Below are 21,603 nucleotides of genomic sequence, written 5' to 3'. Positions count from 1 at the left end.
CGATCCGGTGATACTGGAACCCGATGAACCCGACACTGGCATTCAAGCCGAATCAGCCTTGCCAAAAGAACCTACTACACCACCAGAAACTATTACACCACCGAGGCGTTATCCGGACCGAGTCAGGAAGCCTCCAGAGAGACTGACTTATAATTAATTAACTACAGCAATGTGTATATTATTTTTCTTATAACATGTAATTAATAATTACTTAAAATATGATGTACTGGTTAGCTAAAAGGGGAGGAATTGTAGTGTATGTGCCTTTAAGAGCCCCATATGTGCTGTAATGCCGGTAATATCCACTCGGGCTATATAAGCCTGTATATTGTGTTATATCCGTTAGTACCCCTCCAGACTTTGCTTAGTAAACACCTATCAACCAACACCTGTCTTTAGTGTCTCTATCAACACACGGACACTACAGAATGGACCAGCAAAATCAATATGCACCCGTTGCCATGGAGAGGAGGGCCACTCCCATGGGTGTAGAGGGGCATGTGGTGGTGCATTTTGGACCTTCTGGCATCTTGAGCAGCTCTTTGTCAGGTCCTCGATTTGCTGATCGATCCCCGGCCACCACACATAAGCCCTAGCAAGGCTTTTCATTTTCACCCCTCCCAGATGACCTTCATGAAGCTCATTGAGCACTCTCTCCCTTAACTTGGGTGGAATTACCACTCGGGATCCACACATCAAGGTCCCCTGGCATACTGACAGCTGTTCTCGTCTGGATGAGAATGCTGGCAACAGTGAGTTGCCATGTGCTGGCCATCCCTTCACCGTCAAATCATATACCCGAGACAGTGTCAGGTCATTTCGGGTCTCCTTCTCTATACCAGCGTTAGTTACTGGCAAGCATTCAATTATAGTCGAATGAAATATTTCAACAGGATCCACTGCTAGTGCTTCCTCCGCAGTAGGCAGTGGCAGGCGTGATAGCCCATCAGCGTTTCCATGCTGTTTCGTGCCCTTATACTCGGTTTCATATTGGTGCGCCCCTAGAAAAAGGGACCATCTTTGTTGCCGTTGCACAGTCATCACCGGAACGCCCTTCTTTGGATTAAAGATGGAAACAAGTGGTTGGTGGTCAGTCAGCAAGACTATGGACAGGGTCACTGGCAAGGCTTGGAAGCTAAGCAGAGCCAGGCCTGGTTAGTACCTGGTAGGGAAGACCAGGTGCAGAAGGTCACGGAAGGAGCCCCGAGGAGGGGCGGTTGGTGAGAAGGTCACGGAAGGAGCCCCGGGAGGGGTGGCTGGTGAGCAGGCCCGGGCGTTGGGCTGAAGATTGTCGGACAGGAGGAATGGTGGAAATGGAATGGCGGTGCGCACAGACGCAGCGGCTTTGCTTCTCCCAGGACGGTGCTATTTACGTTTAATGTTAATGTTATTTGTACTGGACTCATGGGAGCTTGCAAGATCACATTTTGTTGTTCATGTACTTGTGCAATGACAATAAAAGTTGAATTATTAATTATTATTATTCTGCCCGTGCAGATAGTCATTGAACTTTTTCACTCCCCACACTAGGCTGAGGGCCTCCCTGTCAATCTGGGCATAGTTACGCTCGGCTGAGGTTAGTGACCGAGACGCAAAGGCTACTGGCCTCTCCGAGCCGTCCAGGAATTTGTGCGACAGCACCGCTCCAATGCCATAGGGTGATGCATCACACACCAACCGAATTGGTAGTGCTGGGTTGAAATGAGCCAACACCTCTTTTGATGTGATCAATGCTTTGCTCTTCTGGAAAGCTTGTTTACATTCATCACTCCACTTCCATGGTACCCCCGTTTGCAGTAGGGTGTTCAGTGGGTGTAGTACGGTAGACAAATTCGGCAAGAACTTATGGTAGTAGTTCACCAGCCCGAGGAACGACCTCAGTTGTGACACATTTTCCGGTGCTGGAGCCTTGACTACTGCCTCAATCTTTTCAGGGGACTTATGTAACCCCTCTTTATCAATAACGTGGCCACAATACGAGATCTGCTTCTGGAAAAACTCGCATTTGTGGCGATTAGCTCGGAGCCCATATTCCTTCAATCTAGTGAGCACCTGCTCCAGGTTGGCGAGGTGATCACTGTCATTTTCGCCCGTGACCATGATGTCGTCCAAATTGTTGTGTCTGTGTGTTGATAGAGACACTGAAGACAGGAGTTGGTTTGATAGGTGTTTACTAAACAAACTCTGGAGGGGAACTAACGGATACAACACAATATACAGGCTTATATAGCCCGAGTGGCCATTACCGGCATTACAGTACACATGGGGCTCTTAAAGGCACATACACTACAATTCCTCCCCTTTTAGCTAACCAGTACATAATATTTTAAGTAATTATTAATTACATGTTAAAAGAAAAATAATATACACATTGCTGCAGTTAATTAATTATAAGTCAGTCTCTCTGGAGGCTTCCTGACTCGGTCCGGATAACACCTCGGTGGTGTAGTAGTTTCTGGTGGTGTAGTAGGTTCATTTGGCAAGGCTGATTCGGCTTGAGTGCCAGTGTCGGGTTCATCGGGTTCCAGTATCACCAGATCGGAGGTAGATATGGGTATCTCTACTTCATCGTTAGGCGTATAGAGTTGTGGTGTAGGTTGTCCCTTTTCGGATGACTCTATGACTTGGTCAGCATGGCGCCTTATTATGCTTCCTCCGATGTCCACGGTATACATCAGCGGTCCTAGTCGTGTGCAGATAGTTCCAGGCTGCCATTTCTCGGTACGGTAGTCCCGGGCCAAAACTTGTTGACCTATCTGGAAGGTCCTAGTTGGCCTTTCATTCATGCCTTGAAATTGCCGGTTCTCCACGTCCCTTCTGATGTTGGGCTTGACCAAATCCAGCCGGCATCTTAGGCTTCTATTGAAGAACATCATGGCGGGAGTTTGGTTTGTAACCATATGTGTTGCATTCCTGTATGCGAACAAGAAGTTATCCACCTTGTGCTGAAGTTTTATGTCTTCATTGCCCATGGCCTTTATGGCCTTCTTGAAGGTCTGGACAAACCTTTCAGCCAATCCATTGGTGGTGGGATGGTATGGGGCGGATGTGTAGTGCTTAACCCCATTGTGTTTTAAGAACTTCCTGAATTCTTTGGACACAAATTGCGGTCCATTATCAGAACAGATCTGTTCCGGCAGCCCATTCCTGGCAAATATGGTCCTTAATACTGTGATGGTTTTTTCCGTGGTGGTGGAGGACATCTTTATTACCTCCGGCCACTTGGAGTGTGCATCAACCGCGATTAAGAACATTGAGTCCATAAATGGACCAGCAAAGTCGATGTGTACCCTTTGCCAGGGAGATGAGGGCCACTCCCATGGATGTAGAGGGGCTTGGGGTGGAGCGTTTTGGACCTTCTGGCATCCTAGGCAGCTCTTGGTCATTTCTTCTATGTCTCCATCGATACCTGGCCACCATACAAACGCTCTGGCTAGGCTCTTCATTTTCACTCCACCCAGATGCCCCTCGTGAAGCTCCTTTAGCACTTTATCCTGGAGTTTGAGTGGAATCACCACTCTGGATCCACACATCAAGGTTCCTCGGCATACTGACAGCTGTTCTCTTCTTTGCGAGAATGCTGGCAACAGTGGTTCGCCATGTGCTGGCCATCCCTTCACCGTTAAGTCGTAGACTCGTGAGAGAGTTGGGTCATTTCTCGTTTCCTTTTCAATGGCAGAATTTGTTACTGGTAGACATTCCACTATGGTTGAGTGGAACATCTCCACTGGGTCCACTGTAGGTGCCTCTTCTACCGTTGGCAACGGTAGGCGCGATAAACCGTCAGCATTCCCATGCTGTTTTGATCCTTTGTATTCTATGTTGTATTGGTGTGCCCCTAGAAAAAGGGGCCACCTCTGTAGCCTTTGCGCTGTCATAATGGGAACACCCTTTTTAGGGTTGAATATGGAGATGAGGGGTTGATGGTCAGTCAACAAGGTAAATTTTTGCCCGTGTAGGTAATGGTTGAATTTCTTCACTCCCCATACCAGGCTGAGTGCTTCCCTGTCGATTTAGGCATAGTTACGCTCAGCTGAGTTCAATGAGCGTGACGCAAAAGCTATCGGCCGTTCCAAGCCATCAGGGAATTTATGTGATAATACTGCTCCTATGCCGTAAGGGGATGCATCGCATGCTAGTCTGATTGACAGTGATGGGTTGTAAGAGCCAAAACTTCTTTGTACGTGATTAAGTTTTTGCATTTATGGAAGGCACGTTTACAGTCTTCGCTCCATTTCCAAATTACTCCTGTTTGTAGCAGTTCATTAAGAGGGTGTAGAAGAGTTGATAAGTTTGGTAAAAATTTATGATAGTAATTTATTAATCCCGGGAACGACCTTAATTGTGAAACATTTTCAGGTGCTGGGGCTTTTATGACCGCTTCAACTTTTTCAGGTGACTTATGCAACCCTTCCTTATTTATTATGTGGCCACAATATGATATTTGATTTCGGAAAAATTCGCATTGGGGCAATTTGCTCGTAGGCCCCGTTCTCTCAGCCTAGTGAGCACCTGCTCCAAATTGGCAAGGAGCTCGTTGTCATTTTCTCCTGTTATAAGGATGTCGTCTAGGTAGCATTGAGTCCCCGGAATCCCTTGGAGGACTTGCTCCATAGCTCTTTGCCAGATAGCTGGAGCGGATGCTACTCCGAAAACCAGTCGATTGTACTGTTACAGACCTTTGTGTGTATTTATCGTGAGATATTTTTTAGAGGCCTCTTCAACCTCCATCTGTAGACATGCCTGTGCCAAGTCAATTTTGGTGAAACGTTTCCCTCCGGATAGTGAGGCGAAAATATCTTCTATCCTCGGAAGAGGATACTGTACCGTGTGAAGGACCGGGTTTACCGTCACCTTGAAGTTTCCACAGATGTGAATTTTTCCCTGTTCTTCAGATTTATCATTATTCAATGCTTTCTTCATGACTGGAACGATGGGTGTTGCCCACTCGCTCCAATCTATTTTGGATAATACGCCTGCATTTTCCAAATTCTCCAGCTCTGCTTCGACTGCTGGACAAATTGCGTATGGCACCGGTCTTGCTTTAAAAAACTTGGAAATTGCTGCATCTTCCACTATTATTGAGGCGGTGATGCCTTTCAAGGTTCCTAGTTTCTCTTGAAACACTTCTTGGGCGTTGGCCAAGATGTCTTTTAATCGTTCAGGTATGACGTCATCATGGTTTTTTTTCTTACTGGTCACCGTCAGTGCCTGAATGGAGTGCCAGTCTAAACGTATCTTCCTGATCCATTCACGTCCCAACAGCGGTGGGCCACCATCTTGTAGAATGCATAAATACAACTTTTGTATTTCCTTGCCGTTGTATACAACAGGCACCCTTATTTTTCCTTTGGGGTATACTTTCTGCCCCGTATATGTTTTCAAGATAATGGATGTGTCTTTTAAAGGTATATGCGGAAATAGCCGCTCGTAATCCCGTCGATTTATGACAGTCAGAGCTGATCCTGTATCTAGCTCCATTTTAACTGGGGACCCTGCTATCGTGAGGGTAACCCAAATGGTCTGGTAATCATCTTTGGCAAGTACATTATGTAATTTGAGACAGCTTAGTCTCTGGTTTTCGGAGTCGCTATCGCACTTCTGGTCTTCGGAGCTACTGTCCGTCATCATTTGTACCTTTCTGTACTTTTCTTTATTGATTTTTTTTTTCCTGTCTGTGGATTTATTTTGTCCAGATCGGCATACCCGTGCAATGTGTCCAATCTTTCCGCATTGTCTGCATGCTTTGTCCTTGAACCAGCAGTCCCTCTGGTCATGGGTGGATCTGCCGCAGTGATAACATCTCTCGAAACCCTGTTTCATTTCATGGGTGCCGAAGTCCTGTGTCTTTTGTTGTATCTCTGCAGCTCCTCTTGTGGCTGCTTCGTATGATACAGCCATACTGAAAGCCTTGTCCAGTGTTAAATCCTTTTCAGAAAGCAGCCTTTTCGGTGTTCCTTCACTTAAGAGACCGCAGGCGAATTTGTCTCGAAGATAATCTGCTAGTCCTGCCCCGAATTGGCAGTGTTTTGATAGCTTCCTTAATTCGGTGAGGTAATCAGCGTTACTTTCATTCTTGTGTTGATTTCTCTTGAAGAATTTGAATCGTTCCGCTATCAGCAGCGGTGTTGGGTTTAAGTGCTCCTGTAGGGTATCAACAATTTCTTTAAAATTCTTGTCCTTTGTTTGGCTGGAGTGATTAAATTTCGTAACAGCCCGTATGTCTTTGCACCCATTAGATTTAGCAGTACTGAAGCTTTTTTTTCATCTTCTATTCCATTTGCAGTGCAATATACCTCCACTCTTTCCACATATGTGGTCCAATCCTCTACCTCGTTATCAAAAGAATGAATATTGCCAGACTTAGGCATCTTAGAAAAGATATGGCGCTTCCCGCGCTTTTCTTTCTTTTCTGTAGAAAAGATATGGCGCTTCCCGTGCTTTCCCGCCGCTGCTGCCGATGACAACGCTGTTTCCCGCGGTTTCCGTTTTTTTTTTAATATTTATTTATTTACAGTTGGAGACTCGTTCCTGCCGGACTTTTTCTCTCTAGGTCTGAACGCCGACCTGCTTGCAGCGCCGGCCGTCTCCCGAGTGCTCCCTCCCCGTCTGTTACTGCTTGCCTCCGCTTTCGCTGCTTGGCCCAGCTGTAGAGCCAGCCGCTGGAGCCCCAGCCTGACGCCCAGGAAGGATTAGCACAGTACCTGCCACCAGCTTGGCCAGCTGGTGAAACCACAGCTTCTTTCACTTTCTTGATTCTTCTGGACGCCAGAGGAATCGATGTCCTTGAGGTGCTGCCGAATTGCAGGTAAGTCCGTTTCCACTTCGTCGCCACTGTTGTGTCTGTGTGTTGATAGAGACACTGAAGACAGGAGTTGGTTTGATAGGTGTTTACTAAACAAAGTCTGGAGGGGAACTAACGGATACAACACAATATACAGGCTTTTATAGCTCGAGTGGCCATTACCGGCATTACAGTACACATGGGGCTCTTAAAGGCACATACACTACACAAATAACACTGGGTCCCTGGAATCCCTTGCAGGACTTGTTCCATTGCCCTTTGCCAAATAGCCGAAGCTGATGCTACCCCGAACACCAGCCGGTTGTATTGGTAGAGACCTTTATGAGTGTTGATCATGAGGTACTGTTTCGAGGCTTCTTCTACCTCCATTTGCAGGTACGCCTGGGCCAGATCAATCTTAGTGAAGCGTTTCCCTCCAGATAGCGAGGCAAAAATATCTTCAATCCGCGGAAGCGGATATCGTACAGTGTGAAGGCCTGGGTTCACTGTCACCTTAAAGTCCCCACAGATACGAACTGATGCGCCATCAATTACTCAAAAGACTGAGGTTGAGCGAGTAACAATCAGGCTTTTATTAACTAAAGAATGAAGGTCTTGTCTCGAGTGGTCGACCCGTCCAGAATACTAAGGGACTGGGAGGTAGTCACTTATATACCTGGAATAGTGGGAGGAGTCAGCCGAGGCATGTCCAGACCTGTACCTAGTGGAATACACATACAGACACAGACAGGTATGACAGTGGTTTACCACACGAACCTTCTTTGGTTCCCCAGGCGTATTACTCAACGACCTCTTCATTACAGGAATGATGGGTGTAGCCCACTCGCTCCAGTCCACTTTGGACAGTACTCCTGAATGTTCCAAACCTTCCAGCTCTGCTTCAACAGCTGGGCGGATCGCATAAGGCAAAAGTCTGGCCTTAAAAAACTTTGGGCTTGCATTTTCCTCTATTTTGATCGTCACTGTTATGCCTTTTAGTGTTCCGAGTCCCTGCTGGAACACTTCTTGTGTGTCAGTTAGCATTTTTGACAGTCATCCAGGTGTGACGTCGTCATCCTTTTTGGCATCTACAGTCAGTGCTTGTATGGAATGCCAATCTAGCTGTATCTTCTGGATCCATTCACGTCCTAGTAGTGGTGGTCCTCCATCTGGCAATACATATAGGTCCATTTTTGGTGTTTCCTTGCCGTTATATATAACGTTCACCCTTATTTTTCCTTTGGGGTAGACTTTTTGCCCCGTGTACGTCTTCAAGACAATCTTTGTATCTCTCAAGGGTATATGTGAGAATAGCCGCTTGTAGTCCCTTCGGTTTATGACTGTTAGGGCTGATCCTGTGTCCAATTCCATTTTCACTTGGACTCCTGCTATCTTGAGCATGACCCAGATAGTTTGGTGATCCTCCGTTTTGATCACATTATGTAGTTTCAGACAACCCAGCTCCTTGCTTCTGGGGTCTGTATCACTCTTCTGTTCGTCTGAACTACTCTCCGTCACCTTATGTACCTTCTTGTACTTCTCCTGTGGAGATTTCTTGCTGCTGGTTTTCTTTCCCGACCTGCAGACTCTTGCTATGTGTCCTACTTTTCCACACTGTCTGCACACTTTGTCCTTGAACCAGCAATCATTATGGTCGTGTGTTGTTCTGCCGCAGCGATAGCACTTCACTGTTCCGTATGACATTTCATTTGTGCCATATTCTTGTGGTCTCCGTTGTATCTCTGCAGCGCCCCGTGCTGCTGCTTCGTGTGATACTGCAATGCTGAAACCCTTGTCCAGCGTAAGATCCTTTTCTGACAGAAGCCGTTTCTGGGTTCCTTCACTTTGAAGCCCACACACAAACTTGTCCCTTAAAGTATCTGCTAGTCCCGTTCCAAACTGGCAGTGTTTCGATAGCTTGCGCAGTTCCGTTAAATACTCAGCATTACTTTCATCTTTATGCTAGTTCCTTTTGTGAAACTTAAATCTTTCTGCTATCAGCAGCGGTGTGGGGTTTAAGTGGTCCTGTAGGATTGCCACTATGTTTTCAAAATCCTTTTCTACTGGCTTCTCTGGGGTTACTAGGTTTCGTAGTAAGCCATACATTTTTGCACCCATTGAATTCAACAATACCAGCGCTTTCTTGTCATCTGGCACTTCATTCGCCTTGCAGCATACTTCTATGCGTTCGACATATGTCGTCCAATCTTCGACTTCATTGTCGAACGCTGTGATACTGCCACTCTTCGGCATTTTTGGGTGTGGTTAGACTGGCTTAAAATGGCGTCTCCCGCGCTTTCCTTTCTTCCCCGCTGCGGCTTAAAATGGCGCCTCCCGCGCTTTCCTTTCTTCCCCGCTGCGGCTTAAAATGGCGTCTCCCACGCTGCTGCCAACGCCGCTCTCAGCGGTCCTCGTGGCAAATGGCGACGCCCTGTGGGTTTTGTGCGCTGCTCCTGTGCTACTGCCAATGCCGCTCTCTGCGGTCCTCGTGGCAATGGCAGCGCCTCGCGTTTTCCTGCATGCCTCTCTCCCCCGTTGACGCTGCTCGGCCATTGAACACCGGCTGCGCTCTGCTCTCTCTCGTCTCTCTCCCCGTTGACGCCGCTCGGTCCTGAACACCGGCTGCGCCCTGTGCGCTCTGCCCTCCCTCTCTCCCCCGTCGACGCTGCTCGGCCTTTTTCTGTGCCGCTCGGTCGGCTCTAGCCGCCGCTGTCCGGGAAGGGTCTGCGCAGTACCTGTTGCCAGCCCGTTTTGCTGGACCACCGTGACTGGAAAGCCAAGCCTGGCTCTCGACAGCCTCCCCTGCAATGCTCAAATCTCCGCTGGATGACTGGGCGGTTGCCCGTGGTCGACGCCCGTGCTTCTGCACTCGACCTCCTTCCACTGTTCTCCAGGAGCGAATCCCTGGGAGGTGATGCAGAGTTGCAGGTAGGTTCGAATCTGCGTCGTCGCCAATGTTATATCCGTGTATCTTAATGTTGTGTCCTTCAATAATCAGACACAGACTGCAGGGAACGATCAACAGGTGTTTACTGAATGAGGGTTCAAACTGCAACTGACTGTACAGATCACTACTCAGGGTTTACATACAGGTGTGGTCACTGCCGGTACTACAGGATGCAGGAGCTGTAAAAAGTAGTTCTCCCCCTTAAAGGTACATACATTACAATTATGTCATGGAATGATCACATATTATTTCAGGCTTATGTGGTTGATGGTATTTCTTTCTTTGGTTTAATATTATTTTGAGAAATACAGTCTATCCCATTATCAAGAATAGATTTTGCTGTAATTGGCATTACTGATTTGGTGCAGTTAAAGCCCTGTGTTGCTGATGGCTATGATCACTCTAATCTACTGATCATGTGATGCTGATGAGTGGGTTCTTCTCTGGGAATCTATAAAATAGTTGTGATGTAATCATGATTGACAGATGCATTGTGCTGCCCTTTGTTAGACAATTGGATGAAGCTGTTTGGGAAATAATAGGAGCTTGAGTTACTGATCTTTCATGAAGACAAGAGAAAGAATTCTTAACAGCTTCACAAAGGGTGCTGTGACAGTACAGGGATCTTGCTGTGCGCAGATTGGCTGCTGCCTTTCCTTTACATTACGCCAGTGACTACACTTCAAAAGCACTTCATTGGCTATGAATGGGCTTTGGGACGTCCTGAGGTTTTGAAAGGCGCTGTAGAAATACAAGTTCTTTTTAACTTCATTTCGAATGGCTTCCCACAACTTGTGTCAAAGCAGAAGTGAAAGCACTTTCTAGCGGCGCCGCTTGATGTGTAACTGTCCTAAAATCAGACGCTGTGTTAGAAGCTTTGACCTAGAACTTGAACAGCGCGGTGAAACGCGGGCAGGGCGGAGCGCGGTTAACCCGCGCCAGTGGGTGGTCGTGAGGTCCGTGCTGCCTGCTCATTGCGATTACTGCATGCAGCCAGTGCTACCCGTGCTGTTCATTGGCTGCTTGCCTCTAGGGGGTGGGGGGTGGGGGGTGAGGGGACGGGGGGCAATATCGGGAGGCCACAATGGTACTTAAAGGCAGCCAGCGGCTCTTAAAGAGGAGGTGCATTCTGGCTAGAAGAACTGTTGTAGTACCTATTGTTGAAATGACTGAAGCATAGAAACATAGAAACATAGAAGATAGGAGCAGGAGTAGGCCATTCGCCCCCTTGAGCCTGCTCCGCCATTTAATGAGATCATGGCTGATCATCCAAATTCAGTACCCTGTCCCTGCTTTCTCCCCATATCCCTTGATCCCTTTAGCCTTAAGAAATATATCCAACTCCTTCTTGAATATATTTAATGAATTGGCCTCCACTGCCTTCTGTGGTAGAGAATTCCACAGGTTCACCACTCTCTGGGTGAAGAAATTCCTCCTCATCTCTGTCCTAAATGGCTTACCCCTTATCCCCTGGTTCTGGACTCCCCCGCCATCGGGAAGCAGGGCGAGCACGGGCACCAAGGTTCTCCGATGCTACACTGGAGGCCCTGGTGCAGGCAGTGGAGAGCAGGAGCTACGGGCCAAGAGCTGGAGCGTGGGATTAGGCTGGATTGCTGTTTTTCGGCCGGCGCAGACACAATCGGCCAAATGGCCTCCTCTGTGCTGTAAATTTCAATGATTTTATAATAGGGACATCTTTTATCCTCCAGGGGGCAGGAAGCCCTCCAGCAGCTGGTGAGGAGGCAGTGGGAGGAGATCGCTAATGCGGTCAATACCAGGTGCATTGCTCCCAGCACATGGGTGCATTGCTGGAAGAATCTTAATGATCTGACAAGAGTAATCAAGGTAAGAATACTGTTCAAATACATTCTCATCACAGCTGCACCACTCACAGCCTCATTAATTGCAACACTCCCACCACTCCACTCCCTCACCACCCTGCACACTGCTCCAATCACTACATCACACTTCACTTAACAGTCTTCATCTCATCCTCACACATTATTACAAACTTCACACCTGCAACTCACATCTCACATACATACTGGCAGCTATTCAACCATGACAGCCACATTCCCCAATCATCCCGCAAGACTCTCACTAACACACTTCCCTCTTTCTTGCAGGAGAAGGTGGCGCTGCCATTGTTCAACGCGTCAACACACCTTTCCCCCATTGAAGAGATGATACTGGTAGCCATGGGAAGGGCAGATGGAGGCTGTGGCCACTGGCAACACTGGATAACACGTCGAGCAGGGCTTCTGCATACGTCATCCTCCTTGTCTCTTCTGATTTCTCCCTCACCCCACGCACTCTGTATGAAGATGCTTCCAACACACACTTGTTCCTCTCTGCTCTCCCTCACACAACAACCTAACCCTTGTCCCTTTCTCATTTCAACTCCTCAGAATGTGGAAGAAGAGGCGTAGCATGAACATGAAGATGTACCGTCACTTGATTTCACTCTCGCAGCCACCAGCTCAGATACTGACACCATGCAGACCTTAGAGGTTAGGTTAATGAGGGATCGGCACTGCATTAGGGTTAGGGTTAGGTGACTCACTGGGCAGAGGGGTAGAGTACCACAGTTGCCTGCTCTCTAGAGGGCACGGTTGCACACTAGATCTGCTGCAGAGGACTCAGATGCTGACTTTGATGGGCCAAGCTACTGAATAAGGCTAATGGGCATACACCAGGAAATGCTTGGTGTACTGGGCAGCCTGCCAGAGAGATTGCACACAATGGCCCCAATAATAACTGTGAGGCGGTAAAAAGAGTGGAGGGAAATACGGGTTTCCCGGAGGTCTGGCCGAATTTAATGGCAGTACCTGATTTAATTTTTTTTAAATTCTTTCCCGACCGCAGCCAGCCAGATTGAGAGGCTGCCTGGCTGCCAGGTAGTAGGCCTGTGGCTCTAGGCCGCATCCGGGGATCTGCCATCAGGAGGAAAACTAACACCGGGGAGGTGGTCAGACATTGGGAAGAGGAGCAGACATGAAGAGACATCTGGAGAGGGTTGGACATGGAGGGGGCCCGACCGCGGCAGAGGGGTCCGATCCCAGAGGTCCGATCGCAGGGTGAGTTACAGGTAAGGTTGGTGGGCTGGGATGAAGCAGCCACTCCACCAGTGCCCTTTTCTTGTGCCATTCAGCCACCTGGCCCAAACTGCGGCAGCCCAGGCCGAGATGGTGCATCTGCAGCCGAGCCTTGAGGTCATCCTGCTCGAGGTCATCCTCCAAGGCCATTCCTCCAAGCAGCCTTCCACCTCCCAAGCCACAGCCACTGGGGAAACACCTTGTAAGAGCACCAGGGCAGTCAAAGGAACAGGAAAGACAGACACTAAGTGGATGCACAAGGGTGAATAGTGATAGTTTTTGTAAAAGCTGATAAATTTGGCTTTGAAATTGGATTTAGTGTTGGTATTTATGTTTGTACTGAAATGAGGGCGAGATCACTAAGTGTGGAGTGAAGGAAATCAACGTGATGGTAGTTGTAAGAAGAGAGATATTGGGCTGGATTTTCTCAATGGAGACGTGATGGAGGCGGGACTGCTGCTTGCCGGATCTATGTCCTGCCTCCATCAGCCTCTGGCCAACCAGTGGGATTTTCCCCTGATTGACCTTGTTAAGCCCGCCCAGCGGGCTCAGCAGGCCAACTAGGGGGAAGTCACTGACAGAGCAAGTCAACGTCTGACATGCTATCTGTCAAGATTTCTTGAAAGAAGAAATGTCAGCGTTTGACAGCTCTGTGAAGCTGTCAAACACTGGCATTCTATGTAGTTTGATGAGTCCTTGTGTTCAGGACTCATCAAACCTTTCTACTTTGTAGAAATCAGATGACTGTTGGTTCGGAGGATCCAACAGCCAGTCTGTGAAATCTACAATGAAGATGCCGGGACTTCGGATCCACCGCGGCTGGAGGCTGTAGGCAGAAACGAAGGTAAGTGAACATTTTCTAACACTTTACACTCAACTTACATACTTACCACTCCACACTTGCACCCATCACTCACCTCTACATCTCACTTTCAGACCCCGCCGACCGCCGCAGACCTCCTTCATGTCTCCTACACCCAGGCGGGATTCTGAGGTGGGGAAGACTGCACTTGAAAAGGTAAAATGGGACTAATCCTTTTTTCTGCCTGTTAACTACCTGTTATCAGGCAGTTAAAAGGATTTAATCCCTTTCCCGCCTCGAGGAGACGGGACCTGGGGCAGGAGGGCTTCCCGCCTGCTGGCAAAAGGGCACGGAGGCGGGATGGGGCGGGTTTGCCACCCGCCCCCACATTCTGCAACTTTACCAGCAGACCCGCCTCCTCGGGGCTGAGAAAATCCAGCCCAAGGAGTGTGGGACTGCTGGTGAATGGGGAAAGGGACACCTGACATCTGACTGCAGATAGGTACTCCCTTGGTTGCTGCCTCTTCTTCTCTTCTTCCTGTTCCTCCTCCTGATCTAACTCTTCCTCCTCCTCTTCCTGCTTCTCATCTTGAACATTGGTGGTGAGGGCTGGTCCCTCATAATGGTGAAGTTGTGGAGCGTGCAGCGGATGATCACAAATCTGGATACCCGCTCGGACAAAGCTCCTCCAGAACAGTCCAGGCAGCAGAAGTGATGCTTGAGGATGCGGATTGTTTGCTGGATGATTTTCCATGTGGCAGAATGGCTCTCCTTGTAGGGCTGCTGTGCGTGGATTGCTGACCGGCATCATGAGAAATGGCAAACCAGTTATACACTGAAGGAGTGGAATCCCTTCCAATTGATAAATATTCCAGGGAGCTGATGTGCAGTCAATGGCCCTTGCACCATGGAGAAGCCTACTATGTGGGCGAAACCTCGTGATGTGTCCTCCTGCTTCTCTCTGCCAATAGGAAGGTGACGTAAGTGTTTCTCATGGCGTTTAGAGCCTCTGTGACCTTCCTGATACTTTGGCTTACTGCGAACTGGGAGATGTTACTAGTGTCAGCTGTTGCAGCCTTATAGGATCTCGTATAACAGTTGAGGGCAACAGTGATTTCCATGCCCTGATTTAAGGCTGGAGTTGTGGCTGAAGGAGCTGAAGCAGTTCGGCAACAACCTCCTTGGTAAAGCGAAGTTGCCTAATGCATTGCTCCTCACTGAAGTTGAGGTAGGAGAAGTATCCCTGAAGACCCTGTGTGGTTATGGCCTCCTGTTGAGTGCAGAAGCAGCCAAAACTCTTCCTGTGCAGACAAAGTGAACTCTGAAGAGTGCTAGAACTCAGCGAAAAACGCCGAGAAGTCAAACAGTAGCCAGAAGTAGTAAACCAGCGACTAACCTGTAATTACTGCATGATCCCTTTAAATAGTGTTGGCGAGAGAGCCTTCATGCCAGTTCGTGTCCCATTGTGCTGAGCGAGGTCAGCACGTAGCGGTCACGTAGCTGGGGCGGTCCAAATTGGTGAGCGCATCCTGCACGCAGCACATGACCCTCATCTCTGCATAATATTCCGGCTGATGTAAACCCTGCCGGCGTACGCTCTTCACACGAGCGCTACCTCCTACACCAAAATGGCAGGCTGCGCACTCCTGGTCAGAAGCACGCACACGCATCGATCCCGCCAGTTTGAGTCCTGAGGTGGCCGCGTAGCACCTGAAACACGTACGCTATGCAGCCCAATATCTAGGTCATTGCGTCTGCCATTCAAGTGATACTCAATGGGGGCTGCAATTGTGAGAAATTGTCCAGCTTCTGTTTACTTGTACACGAAAGAAAGAAAAAAATAAAGACTTGTATTTCTATAACGCCTTTCAGAACCTCAGGACATCCCAAAGTACTTTACAACCAATTAAGTACTTTTTGAAGTATAGTCACTGTTGTAATGTAGGAAACATGGCAGCCAATTTGCGCACAGCAAGCTCCCACAAACAGCAATGTGATAATGACCAGATATGTGTTTTCAGATGTTGGTTGAGGTAAATATATTGTCTGGGGATAACTCCCCTGCTCTTCTTCAAAATAGTTCCACGGGATCTTTTACACCCACCTGAGCGGGCAGACAAGGCTCGATTTAAAGTCTTATCAAAAGACAGCACTCCTTCAGTACTGCACTGGGAGTGTCGGCCTAGAGCATATGCTCACATCTCTGGATTGGGACTTGAACCCACAACCTTCTGACTCAGCAAGAGTGCTACTGACTGAGCCCCAGATGACACAAGCTAAAATTAAACCAGCCCTCAACTGTGAAATGGGCTGAGGGGAAAGGGGATGCCATTTGTAGAGAATAAATGATTAACGTACAAAGTTCCACGACTGAATTCTTCCGTATGATGTTAATGAGTCTTCAGGGGAAGGCAGTGCAAGCAGCCGTTTCACTTCTGCAGCATGGAGTGACGACACTGTCTGCCTGTCCTCTGTGAGCACCAGTAACTGCAATGCAGTCACAGTGAGTGAGCTGGGCCCAAACAGCTGACTGTCAGTTTCATTCAGTTTCAGGGCGGTTGTGACGCTCGTCAGACACTGCCCAAGGCGTGAGCCTCCTAATGTGATTGGCCATTAGGCAGATGTGATGGCATATCACTTTACACTGGACTATTTCAAAGACATTAAACATTAAACCTGACACAATACAGGAGCTTGCCAACACTCTGCATAAAGCAACCACTAGATGGGTCCAGTGTACTCAAAGCTGCAAGAAACCAAACAGTGCGTTTAGTTTTATATAATGTATGAAAAAATACCCACCCAGCACACCCGAAGGACTGAACAGTAAACGTGCCATCCAGTTTGACTTTAGACCCAACAGCAGAGGGCAGCTCCGGGTACGATCCCAATCAGTGCTTTGTGAGCCTGTCCCAGCCAGGAAAACAGTGGTGATGGAACTATCGGGGGGGCAGTTGATGCTGCAATTTTAATCTAACGCACTGGGCGGGAAAGCCATGGGATCGGGTGGAACGCTGGTCATACACCGCGCCGAATATTGCTCTCCATTGACTTCAATGGGCGGGAATGTAAAAGCAGCGATGCATCCCATCCCGTCACTTTCCCAACGGGCGTGTTGGCTTAAAATATCCCCAATAAGATGAAAATGGAGGAACATGATTCTCCCCTCCCCTCAGACTCCCCCCGAGTGTTACTGTAACTAATGGACAGCCCCTCCCCTCACACTCCTTCCCCCCCCCCGAGTGTTACTGTAACTAATGGACAGCCCCTCCCCTCAGACTCCCCCCCCCCGAGTGTTACTGTAACTAATGGACGGCCCCTCCCCTCACACTCCTCCCCCCCCCCGAGTGTTACTGTAACTAATGGACGGCCCCTCCCCTCAGACTCCCCCCGAGTGTTACTGTAACTAATGGGCGGCCCCTCCCCTCAGACTCCCCCCGAGTGTTAGTGTAACTAATGGACGGCCCCTCCCCTCACACTCCTCCCCCCCCCGAGTGTTACTGTAACTAATGGACGGCCCCTCCCCTCAGACTCCCCCCCCCGAGTGTTACTGTAACTAATGGACGGCCCCTCCCCTCAGACTCCCCCCCCCAGAGTGTTACTGTAACTAATGGACGGCCCCTCCCCTCAGACTCCCCCCAAGTGTTACTGTTACTAATGGACAGCCCCTCCCCTCAGACTGCCCCCCCCAGTGTTACTGTAACTAATGGACGGCCCCTCCCCTCAGACTCCCCCCGAGTGTTACTGTTACTAATGGACTGCCCCCCCCCCAGTGTTACTGTAACTAATGGACGGCCCCTCCCCTCAGACTCCCCCCCCCCGAGTGTTACTGTAACTAATGGACGGCCCCTCCCCTCAGACTCCCCCCGAGTGTTACTGTAACTAATGGACGGCCCCTCCCCTCAGACTCCCCCCCCCCCGAGTGTTACTGAAACTAATGGATGGCCCCTCCCCTCAGACTCCCCCCCCCCCCTCGAGTGTTACTGTAACTAATGGACGGCCCCTCCCCTCAGACTCCCCCCCGGAGTGTTACTGTAACTAATGGACGGCCCCTCCCCTCAGACTCCCCCCCCCCCCCGAGTGTTACTGGAAGTGACAAAGAAATAACTTACACCTGTCACAACTTCAAGATGTCCAAAAGCACTTCACAGCCAAAGAAATGCTTTTGAAGTATAATCGTTTTTCAATGTAGGCAAACAGGGCAGCCAATTTGCACACTGCAAGGTCCCGCATACAGCAATTAGATGGATCTGGCTGGACCACATCAAGCACTGTTCTCCTCTGCCTAAACTGCTCACTACTCCAGGATCATCCTGGAATGCAATGAAATCCCCCAGTTTCTCTTCTCCACTACCAGCCATCTTCTTCAATCTCTATCCCCTGCCCCTCCACCCTCACCCTCATCAATGTGCGAGGAACTCATTGTCTTCTTTGTCACTAAGATTGAGACCATTCATTCAACAGCAACTGCCGCTTCCCTCCCTTCTCCTAGCCCACCAAACCAAACTTCCCCTAAGGTTCCGCCCTGCCTTAGCCATGAACTCGCATCTTTCTCTAGTTTCTCTCTTATCTTCATTCATGCCCTCTCCGAGCTCAGCTTGTTTGTGAGACCCACCTCCTGCTCTCTCTACCTTATTCCCACAAAACTGCTGACTGTCCAACTTCCCTTCCTGGCTCCCATGTTAGCTGATATTGTAAATGGTTTCCTCCCCTCAGGTTCCTCTGTTCCCCTCCGTTTCAAATCCGCCATTATTACGCCTCTGTTCGAAAGTCCCACCCTTACCCCCTCTATCCTTGCAAACTACTGTCCCCATCTCCAATCTCCATCACCTTTAAAAAGTCCATGAATGTGTTGCCACCTCCCAAATCCGTGCCCATCTTTCCCGCAACTCCATGCTTGAACCTCTTCAATCAGGTTTACACCCACCACAGCACCGAAATGGCCCTTATCAAAGTCATGAATGACATCCAGTGTGACTGTGGCCATGGTAAACTATCCCTCCTCATTCTTCTCAACCTGTCTTTGACAACATAGTTGACCACACCATTTTCCTCCAACACTTCTCCATTGTTCAGCTGAGTGCGACTGCCCTAGCCTGTTTCCATTCCTGTCAATCCAGTCATAGACAGTGAATCACCTGAAATGGCTTCTCTTCCCGCCCTGCACCATTACCTCTGGAGTCTCCCAAGGATCTATCCTTGGCCCCTCCTATTTCTCATCTACATGCTGCCCCTCGGCGACATCATCCGAAAACACAATGTCAGGTTCCACATGTACGCTGATAACACCCTTGCAAACCTTGTGCACCAGTCGCTGAAGGTAAGCATGCAGGTGCAGCAGGCGGTTAAGAAGGCAAATGGTATGTTGGCCTTCGTAGCGAGAGGGTTTGAATACAGGAACAAGGATGTCTTGCTGCAGGTGTACAGGGCCTTAGTGAGACCACATCTTGAGTATTGTGTGCAGTTTTGGTTGCCTTATCTGAGGAAGGATGTTCTTGCCATGGAAGGAGTTCAGCGAAGATTCACCAGGCTGATACCTGGGATGGCAGGAATGACGTATGAGGAGAGATTGGGTCGATTGGGCTTATACTCGCTGGAGTTTAGAAGAATGAGAGGGGATCTCATTGAAACTTATAAAATTCTGACAGGACTGGACAGACTAGATGCAGGAAGGATGTTTCCGATGGTCGGGGAGTCCAGAACCAGGGGTCACAGTCAGTCTAAGGATAAGGGGTAAGCCATTTAGGACAGAAATGAGGAGGAATTTCTTCACCCAGAGAGCGGTGAACCTGTGGAATTCTCTACCACAGAAGGCAGTAGAGGCCAATTCATTAAATATATTCAAGAAGGAGTTGGGTATATTTCTTAAGGCTAAAGGGATCAAGGGGTATGGGGAGAAGGCAGGGACAGGGTACTGAATTTGGATGATCAGCCATGATCGCATTGAATGGCGGAGCAGGCTCGAGGGGCCGAATGGCCTACTCCTGCTCCTATCTTCTATGTTTCTACTCAGCCCTACTTCACCACCACATCTCTTGATCCTACCACTGGATCTGTGTTGTGAGACTGCTTGTCTGACACCCAGTACTGGATGAGCCAAAATTTCCACCAATTAAACATCGGGAAGACCGAAGCCATTGTCTTTGGTCCCCACCACAAACTCCTTTCACTAGTCACTAATTCCATCAGCCTGCCTGGCCACTCGCTGAGGCTGAACCTGACCGTTCGCAACCTTGTTGCCCTAATTGAGCTGAGCTTCTGACACCATATCCTTTTCATCACAAAGACCGCCTACTTCTACCTCCATAACATCGTCCGTCTCTGCCCCACCTCAGCTTATCACCTCACACCATCCAAGACAAAGCATCCCACTTGATTGGCACCCCATCCACCACCTTAAACATTCACTCCCTCCACCACCGGCGCACCGTGGCTGCAGTGTGTACCATCGACAGGATGCACTGCAGCAACTCACCAAGGCTTCTTCGGCAGCACCTCCCAAACCCGCGACTTCCGGCACCTAGAAGGACAAGGGCAGCAGGCGCATGTGAACACCATCACCTCCAAGTTCCCCTCCTCCAAGTTACACACCATCCTGACTTGGAAGTATATCACTGATCCTTCATCGTCGCTGGGTCAAAATCCTGGAACTCCCTCCCTAACAACACTATGGGAGTACCTTCACCACAGGGACTGCAGCGGTTCAAGAGGGTGACTCACCACCACCTTCTCAAGGGCAGCTAGGGATGGGCAATAAATGCTGGCCTTGCCAGCAACGTCCACATCCCATGAACGAATAAAAAACATTTTTGCAGAAACCTTTCAATGGGGAGTAAAACCGGATGAGTTGTAAAACGGGCGTTTGGCTGAATGCGTCCTAATCCTGCCAAGGCAGTTAGGTTAAAATCGGGACAATTGTGCTCCTGTGAACAGCTGCCTAGTGCTATAAGACTGACCTCTCCTCTGTTCCTGTAATGTGAAGCTATTTCTTCCATTCTATTATGAGCTTTCTCCTCCACTTAAACATCTTCTTCCGACCTGCGCATTCCACTTGTTCATATCCGTTATTCCATAACCCGTCTTCCCTCAAGCTGGTAAAAATTCTGAATGTTACTTCGAAGTGTGGCTAGGAGAACCAGAGTGCATCAACTTAAATCAGGGAGCAGTAAATTTAGAAGAGATATTAGAACAAATTTCTGTACTGAAAGGATGATGAATGTTCGGAATAACCTGTCAGGCAGGGCAGTAAGACAGAGGTTAGGGATTTCAAAATGCAAGGCTTGGAGAGTTAGCGTGTGAGAGGTTCAAGAAAAGCAAATGGACTTCATGTGTCCTTGACTGATCCTGCAAATGTAATTACATTTCGAGGTCTTGTCGTTTCTGTGGGAAGCTCCTTTCAATGTGAAACATGATTTATTCCACAGCTGGGGAGGAAAACTTGAGCCATTTCCCCAGGCTTTCCTCGGACCTTACGCCAAGGGGATCGTGAGAACCCTCCCCGCGCAAATTCAACCCCTGAGTTCTGTGCACTTTTGACAACTCCAAATCGCCACTTGAAGCCCGCGTTTGGGAGTCAAGGTCACGGAGCAGCTGTAACAGAAAACAGAAATAGCTGAATACTGTAATATCTTTCTCTTTAAAAATAACCCCAAGCTCAGCGACAAGCCCTTCCTGAACTGGCCCCGGCATATCAAGTGGCACAGGTTCAACCCGGCTTGTCTTTGCTGAAAGCATCCAAGGAATTTAACCTGTCAGCACTAAGAAGCAACGGCTTATCTTTTGCGAAATTGCTTTATCTCCAATCAACAGCTGCCTTAGCACAATCCGTGGCCATTGTTTGGGACACATTTGGTGGTTGAGTCAGTCAATGGTAATGGAAAAATCCGAGGTGATACTTCAGGGGCAACGTAAGCTGCTCTGAGCGAAATGAAGGGACGATAAATACAACATATTAATGTCCCAGAAATTCGGGTCG

At 48.8% G+C, this 21,603-nt stretch overlaps 1 long non-coding RNA gene across 2 annotated transcripts in view; it reads right to left on the bottom strand.

Annotated features, from left to right (window-relative positions):
• Positions 1-21,395, bottom strand: part of LOC147102067 (uncharacterized) — a 221,532-nt gene extending 200,137 nt beyond the window's left edge. For both annotated transcript variants that reach the window (XR_015073203.1, XR_015073204.1), the window contains exon 1: positions 20,585-21,395. This is a non-coding gene — a long non-coding RNA (uncharacterized LOC147102067). The remainder of the gene's footprint in view (positions 1-20,584) is intronic.
• Positions 21,396-21,603: the final 208 nt, after the last annotated feature.

Source organism: Somniosus microcephalus, chromosome 22, assembly GCF_052327205.1.
Source record: "Somniosus microcephalus isolate GS21.2 chromosome 22, FLI_Smic_1.0, whole genome shotgun sequence".
Taxonomy (NCBI): Eukaryota; Metazoa; Chordata; class Chondrichthyes; order Squaliformes; family Somniosidae; genus Somniosus; species Somniosus microcephalus.
Note: the sequence above shows the minus strand (reverse complement) of the source record. Positions and strands in the feature narration are given on the sequence as shown.